The sequence below is a fragment of the Mauremys mutica genome, chromosome 6 (genome assembly GCF_020497125.1).
Source record: "Mauremys mutica isolate MM-2020 ecotype Southern chromosome 6, ASM2049712v1, whole genome shotgun sequence".
Lineage (NCBI taxonomy): Eukaryota > Metazoa > Chordata > Testudines > Geoemydidae > Mauremys > Mauremys mutica.
This window is the reverse complement of record NC_059077.1, coordinates 98,345,924-98,354,087: the sequence shown is the minus strand read 5'-3', so window position 1 is coordinate 98,354,087 and position 8,164 is coordinate 98,345,924.

The window sequence follows — 8,164 nt, the reverse complement described above, 5'->3', positions numbered from 1 at the left end:
ATTCAGAGCTGCATTCCATCGCTTAGACTCATTTTAAGGATTTCCCATGTGTGAATATTATGTCTTTTAAACATTTTATAATAATCTGTTGTAAAACAGTTAGTAGATTCTGGGGATTTCCCTCCATTTAAAGTCCATAGAGAACTTTAAATTTTTCTGTGTTCTTTCTCTGTTTAGGGTTTCTGTTTGGTAGTCATCCAAATATAGGAGTTTTAGTTTCAACAGCTCTTTTGAAATGTTCTCAATTAGTTTTACCTGGTCTTCATTCTCTGTGAAGAATTACCAATTCTGAAACCTTTGCAGAAAATCTTTTGGTTTCAATTAAAAATTCTCCTGCACTGTTTTGAAGACTATATTTATAATTATAAAAATGGCTCTTTTTAAACTGATTTGCTGGAAGAACTCTAGATTTACTGGCATGTCCTAAATATTTGTTTTATAAAGTGGTAATTTTATTTGGGCTTTTTGAAATGGTAGAGAATCTAAAGATACTGTAAAAGTTTAACTTGATGCTTACATCTGGATTCTTAAGTATTCTCTTTCATTTGTACACAACTTACACTTTTAAAATAAAGTATTCATGGGATTCTGTCTTTATTAAATATTTAAAATGGGCATCTTCCTAAAATAAACTATTATTTCTGCAAAGTTTCATATGAAACTATTTCCTGGTCCTAGCTTACATTAGCTATATGTGCACATGTTCTGCTGATGCCACAGTTCCAGTGTTAGTATGTGAGGTTTTATTCTTCAGGGTATTAGAAAATTTTAAAACATTGATACTATGATCAATCCCTGAGGTATTTAAATGATAATATTTTCCTAAAGGATTATTCCATCTCCAAATATCTACCAAATTTTGTTGGTATATTATTTCTCTTTTATAAGTTCTATGCCCTTTTTCTTTATAAATTTTAAATGCTTTTTTTCTTTGTTTTGTTTTTGTTTCTTTGGTTATATGATCCTGGATTCTATGCAAGGCTCTTCAACATAAACTCTGAGGATGGATGACATTCTAGCCTGATTTGAATCATTGGTAGTTTTGCCATTGACTTTAGTGGGGCCAGGATTTCACCCCATGTCTTCAGCAACTATGTGCCTAAGATTTCCAGTACAGTTTTGTTTGACCTTTAGTTAAAGATGCCTTTCTACTGGGCAATTGACCTTGTCAATTTCTTGGTTTTTTGTTTATCGATTTCTCTGTCTTTTGTACACACAAGAGGGTTCTTTGTAGAAGGACCAGATCCTGTTTTCTGTTACTTTTTTGGAAACCTAGTATGATTGAGGATTTACACTTGTGTAAAGGGGAGTACAAATTGCCCCATAAATTGTACTGTTCTCTTACAAACTCTTAAAAACAAAGAATTTTTCAAATGCTACATGTGCACAGAAGGCAAGAGACTTTCTTTTTAAAATGAAAAGCTAAAATTCTGAAACATAAGATAGCCACATGGGAGAAATGGTGGTAGTCTGTATTGTTATATGCCATATCCCTTCTTAATCTGTGCCCTGGTCATTACGGATAGTGAGAGCACAATGCTTCATTCCAAACATACCTTCTGAGATTGAAAATCTCACTTGCTTTACTTTTGTATAGGTAGTGCCAACAGAATGATGGAAAATCATATTTTAAAAAGTGTAAATGTCCAAAGTACTTCTGACGTAGGCACTAGCTCTGTGCCAAATTTCAAGTTTGTGCCAAATCTCAAGTTCCTACAGTTCCCACTGAGACACTGGAACTGTTCAGGAAAAAGGGTGCTTTGTTTGGTTTTTTTACTTTAATGGAAAAAGTGTACTGCCTCCCCTAGTCTCTTGATACTCAATAATGGCTACATTGGTTGTGCTCAAACTTAAAAAAAAAAGTCACCCTCAGGCAGAGACTAAATCTGGAAAAATTCAGCCTGAAAGGTAAAATTTTGACAAAGCTATAAGCATCAGAAAATGCCCTTCAAAATGGAAATGCTTAGACAACCTTAATATGAATGTTGATATGTGTGCCAGCGATAATAAAATCTGGTCAAAGTTCTCAAATTAACAAGCCTTGACTAATGATTGACTGTGAAATTCTATGTCAAAAACAACAAACATTGCTGAGAATGATTCCTAAATTTAGCCTGAGAATTTGCAGAACATTACATTTTGACAATGAAGGACGAAGTCAGCAAAGGTGTAAGCAAGTTCAACTTCATTAACTTTAGAGTAAGCAGGTAGAACTGCCTTAAAGTTGAATTTAGCATTGATTTCTCAGATATTAGAGACAATTATTTAACTGATCTTTAAGGTCAAATATTTTGTTATTCCAGTTGAGCTGTATTTACATAAATCTAGATTAAGCTAGTTCTGTTATCTTGCCTTTACATTATTAAGTGTTAGTGTATGAATATTGTTTATGTTACTGATGAGAATAACTGCTCAGCTTTGCAAATACAGTGTATTCTGTGTTAATTTTTCTGGTTTTCTTTAATTTATTCTGTAGCCTTTGACTCTTTAATAAACTTCTGGTGCAGTAGTTTATTGGAATAAGTATCCAAACATTTTGTCTCTGTAATGAATTCAGGGCTGTTGAGCTTTCCACTGTAGCAAAAACAGTTTTCATGAAACAGCACTGTTGAAATTGGTCTTCTGCTCTTACTACTCTGCCAGTGCACCATAGACTTGACCTGTGACACAATAGTTATTCCTGACTTGAACTTCTTGTCAGCAGGGACTGTTCATTGATCAGGACATGCAGGTGAATGAGGACAGACACAGGGATGGTTTAAGCAATGTTATCTGCTCCATCTCCCTTTACCAGGCATTTAAGTAGGTTCCATGCAGGATATACTGGGTTCCTATCATATAGCCGATAGCAATCCTCTGCTTACTCTTGTGATTCAGCCCACTCTGCTGAATCCTCTCACCCTTCCCTGTGAAGAGGACAGAAGGTACCAAAGAGGGACCTTGATCTGTGAATATTTCAGTTCTCCCCTTTTCCCATTGGCCTGAGGTCCACCAACACAATCCCAGGTCTCTCTTATTTCTGGGCACTGGCCCCTTTGTCCTTTTATCTGCACTGGACACAAGTTCTGACAAACTAAACAGTCATACACATTCCTGGTATTAAATTTCTAAATTGTATTCCTATTTAATCTAACTGTGTCTCTATCAGGCCTCAGCCAATTTGGCCCCAAAGGGAAACATTCCTTCCTGACCCTAAAACAAGTCTCACCCACAGGATCCTTAAAACACAGTTCCTATACTATCTAACTACTGGGATGGAGGGTGTTTTCAGCTAAAATGGGGCAAGAAGCTTGAGCAATGTAGGGTAATTATTAATGATGGTGGGGAGCAAAGAGCCAATCAACTTCCATCTCCCTCTGGCTGGCCAGTGAGTGGCAGAAAGCTCAAGAGAAGGAGGAGACTACCTTTGCATACAGTTCCCTTTTCAGTCCGAAGCTGTCCAGCACCATGCAGATCCAATCAATACTCCCACTCTTAAAGTGGGTGAGTGGCTGTGATGGAATGCATCTCTGTATTCACACCATTCACACTATTGTAATAATCTTTGTACAAAATATGCCTTGTACGGTATCATTTTGAAAACTAATAACTTGCTGATCAATAATATCATAGTGGAATGTATGTAGCAACATTATATGTAAAGTTAGGAATTCTCCCTGAATGATGCTGATGGCACATGTTCAAACCCACGTAGCCCTGATTAGACAAAACTGGGCAAGCAGGTCTTAAACAAAGAAATATGTGTTTACCTCAGTTTACATTTACATTGTAAACAGAGTCCTGAGACAGTGAGGGAGAATGCAGGACACCAGGAAAATTTACATTTCAGCAAACAGAGGTAAAAATAAACAGAATGTAACTTCTTTCACCATCTGACATGTCACCTTCTTTACAGTTTCAATAAACTTTGCTTTGAGGGATAACCTTTAGGAAAATGCATCTCCAAGGGGGACTGGACTATAAAAGGGAAGGGCAAAATAACCCAGTTTCTCTCTCCCTATCCATCTCTCTTGAACCTAAGAAGACAAACAAAATAGTCTAGCTCTTTGACTTTGAGAGGGCTCCTGACCTGAAGATTTGTCGGTGGGGATGCACGTGGTAAGAATTTTACTTTGAACCAAGCCTAGTTTGTGAAGTTTTAGTATTAGGAAGCCTTTTATCTTTATTTCTCCTGTAACCATTTCTGACTTGAATGACTATACTTGTACTCAAAATCCTATCTTCTTGTGTTAAATAAACGTATTTCATTCTTTAATCAAAACGAATCCACTGTTGTGGTTAAACTGGGCTGCATGATAACTCTATTTAAAAGGAGCAAGTTGTTGTATATTGTTCCCTTACATGGGCAATGGACCTAGTCTAGCTGGACAGTCCAGGAGAGGGCTGGACAGTGCAGAACACACTTTTTCGGGGGAAATTTGGGACTGGGAGTGTGTTAGGGTCACCCTGCATGTAGTAACCAAGGCTGCTGGAAGCCAATGTGTGGCTGGTGTTTGCTGACAGGCTGCTGGGATCAGAGCTGCTGGACCAGATGCTCGGGGTATGACATGCATGCTGTTTGTGAGGAGCCGAGGGTGGGAGACATAGCTGCAAAACATTGTGAGGTACCCTGGGTTGCAGGCCATGTGGTGACACAGCTCTTCACTGGTCTGGATTGCATCTCATAATGTTATAACGGCATTATGCTAGATTAAGGACTAGTCTGAGACCACTAACTGATATTTTTCCCAATGATCTAAGTAAGAACATTCACTCCAGTCTTCAGGGGTGAAAGGCAATACTTTTTTTTTTAAAATATAAATACAACATTCCGGTTACAAAGCTGTCAGTTATAAGAATTATTTGTAATATAAAGTCAGCTGTACTGCTACCCCAGCTCTCTGAACTTTGTTGATTATTGAGCTAAACAGGCAATTTAAGATATCACAAGAACAACATTTCAAGAGAAGTTGCACTGTTTTATTATCTGGCTATTGTCCCAACTACTTGCTACTATTTCTCCTATATGTAGGCTGCCTCTCATCTTGCCTTTTAGTAAACACAAGTATTCATCATTCGATTTTCTGAATCTGCTTATCACCAAAGTACAGTTGTATATTGTGTGTTTGTGGGCAGGGGCGGCTCTAGCAATTTCGCCGCTCCAAGCACGGCGGCAAGTGGGCAGGGGCGCTCTGCCGGTTGCCGGTCCCGCGGCTCCAGTGGACCACCTGCAGACGTGCCTCCGGTCCACACCTGCGGGAGGTCCACCGGAGCTGTGGGACCAGCGGACCCTCCGCAGGCACGCCTGCGGGAGGTCCACTGGAGCCGCCTCCCGGCGACCGGCAGAGCGCCCCCCGCGGCGTGCCGCCCCAAGCACGCGGTTGGAGCGCTGGTGCCTGGAGCCGGCCCTGTTTGTGGGTCACAGAAATATTCATAGTCCAACAGTCATGCAATCCTGTTCTAGACACCGTGAACGCTGTTGTTGGAGAACCCTTGGCATACTCCAATCAGTGTGGTCTTTTACAATTTATGAAGAACCTTTGTAAATAATTAAGCAGTGTCATTCCTGATTATCTTTGTAATAAAAAAGAAAGCTTAGTAGTATAAACCCACACCTTTTATGTTTGTCATAATTGGTTATTGATTGTTCCATCTGAAGAAGATTCTCTCATTTCCTTGTGATTGTTTTTCCCTAACTGTTTATAATTAAGATCCAGCTTTTAGTAATATTTGCTGTTCTTCTAAGATGGTAGAAGACTTAATGGACTGAATAACACTGATCCCAGAGATGAACCATGATATAGGATAGGGATTTCCAAACTTTTTTTGCTGGCTTGTCCCTGTTTAATGAAGTGTTTCCTGCCAGGACCCTAGACAGCATGGAGTTTGCCATTTTGAAGAGAAAAATGGTGCTCTCCACCCACGGTGACCTCGAACGCACCATATGTGTGAGAGCATCCTCCTTGTGGCATGACATTTTGCTCCACAAAATGGCGTCGTCTTCCCAATATGTATCCTCTTGTTTAAAGAAGCTTATCTTACCTAAAGTTCTTACCAGAGTTTTCAACCAAGCCTGGTTGAGATCCCACTTTTGTGAAGTAAATTCACTGTCCACTTAACTCCTAGGTGAGGGATGACAGAGCATCGTCTTTGTCCCCCAAATATTGTAGAAAAAATCCTTGACCTCCTCCTCCCCACATCTTCTTTCTTGCTTCTTTTGTCTCTTTAAATTTTTTCACAATCCTTCACTTGTATTCGGTTCAGACTAGTAGAAGGAGACTCGTTGTGAAACATGCAGTTCTTAAGATACATATAAACAGCCAGCTAGATAAATATTTATTTTTGGACAGCAAACCCGTTTTTCACCTTTGCTTGTGACCAGTCTCTTACACAACACCTGTACATAAATTTCACAATGATATAGATGACTGGTGTGACACAGGCTTTCATTTGACCCCCTCATATGATATTTTTGGTGAACTAGAATGTACACACTAAACTCAGGAGATTCCTGTAACCCCTCTCCAACCCCTTGCCAGTTGGATTAGGAGGTTTTTTGGGTCACCCCTCCCCCACAGTGTTCGGCCACATAGCTGCAGCTTCACTATAGCCAGATGTCTTCCTTTTCTCAGTCTTGTCTTTCCCAGGGAGAACCACATCATAACACTATAGTATCCCCCATGCAACTGCTGAATGTTATTACTGAAGCTAATATATGTGGAAATATTTAAGTATTTGCTCACCTTAATTTTTTTTTTTTTTGCCACCAGTAATATAAAGGCTTAGAGTGAAATTCTCACCTCATTAAAATCAATGACAAAACTGCTATTGAGTTCAGTGTGCCAGGACTTCACCTCTAGTATTTGGATCTGAGGAGATTCGTCAGAAATTTAAAGATATTTTGGGCTCCAAAAGATGCAGATGGATGCTTTTGAAAACCCCACAAGGTACCTACGCACCTAACTCTCATTGTATCTTTACAAGTCTGAATACCTGTACAAATCTGGCCTTAGTAACATTCAACAGAAATTTGGATGCACTTCTAGAAATATATATTGCACTGCAGGGTTCGTGGGTAATAATCTCTAATGCTCTTCAACAAAAGGTAGTTTCCTGAATTAATGTAGCACATCTGGGCACTGTTCCAATGAAAATGTTGGCTAGATGCTGCCCTGGCTGAAAATATTGAGAATTAAATAGCTTCAGGCAGGCACTGCCAGCTAAAGAGAACCCTTCCTTGCCCGAGTAGCTGTACTGCATGTTTGAATGGCAAAGAGTGTAAACAACAATTGGTCATGGATTTTTAAACAGAAAATGTTAAACAAAAGTAGAGGTAAACATTTTGATGCAGGTAGTAACTAATGAAAGCCCATGAAAGCTTATGCTGAAATAAATGTGTTAATCTCTAAGGTGCCACAAGTACTCCTGTTCTTTTTGCGGATACAGACTAACACGGCTACTACTCTGAAACTAATGAAACAGTAATTCTAGATCTAGTTTTGCACATACCAGGATAGTTTCTGGAGAGCAAATTCTAATATGTGCTGGATATTTTGTGTGTGCGTGTTTTTATTTTAAAAGAATTGTAATAGAGCCCTTGTGGGGCCAGGTGGTCTAATGGATAGTGCACTCAGTGTTGCTTCTCAGTGGGAAGGCCCTTCTGTCCAGTTTCTCACTTGAGTATGGGTTTTGCTTCCCCCGGGTTGCCATGTCCTTGCCCTCTTCTTATCGGGAGGAGGGAGGTGACATTGGAATGTGGCTTATGGCTAGCAGGGTAGGGGAGCCAGAATCCTCTCATTCCACTGGGCTCCAACCGATGGCCCTATGAGATTCAACAGCACCTCAGAGTTACCCTCCCTGTGTCACTTCCTACCATCGGTCTCTCCCCTATGGCTCCAAGTCCAATATAAGATAGAAAAAGAAAAGGCAACTAAACTTTCAGCCCCCAATGGGCTCAGAGTGCAGCTCTACTTCCCGCAGGGAGGCTTCTTTGGTACCCTTGTGTAGGAGTCCTTAGGGTGGGTCTGTCTTCCTCCACAGCCTCCCTCTGGCTGAGCTGGGTTGCTCCATTTCAAGCTTCCTCTCCAGAAGGAGCATACTTTGCAGGTCCGGAGGGGTGGGGCTACCTGGGCCTAATATTGTCCTTTAACCCTTTGGGCCGAGTGTGGGATTTGTACACTCCATC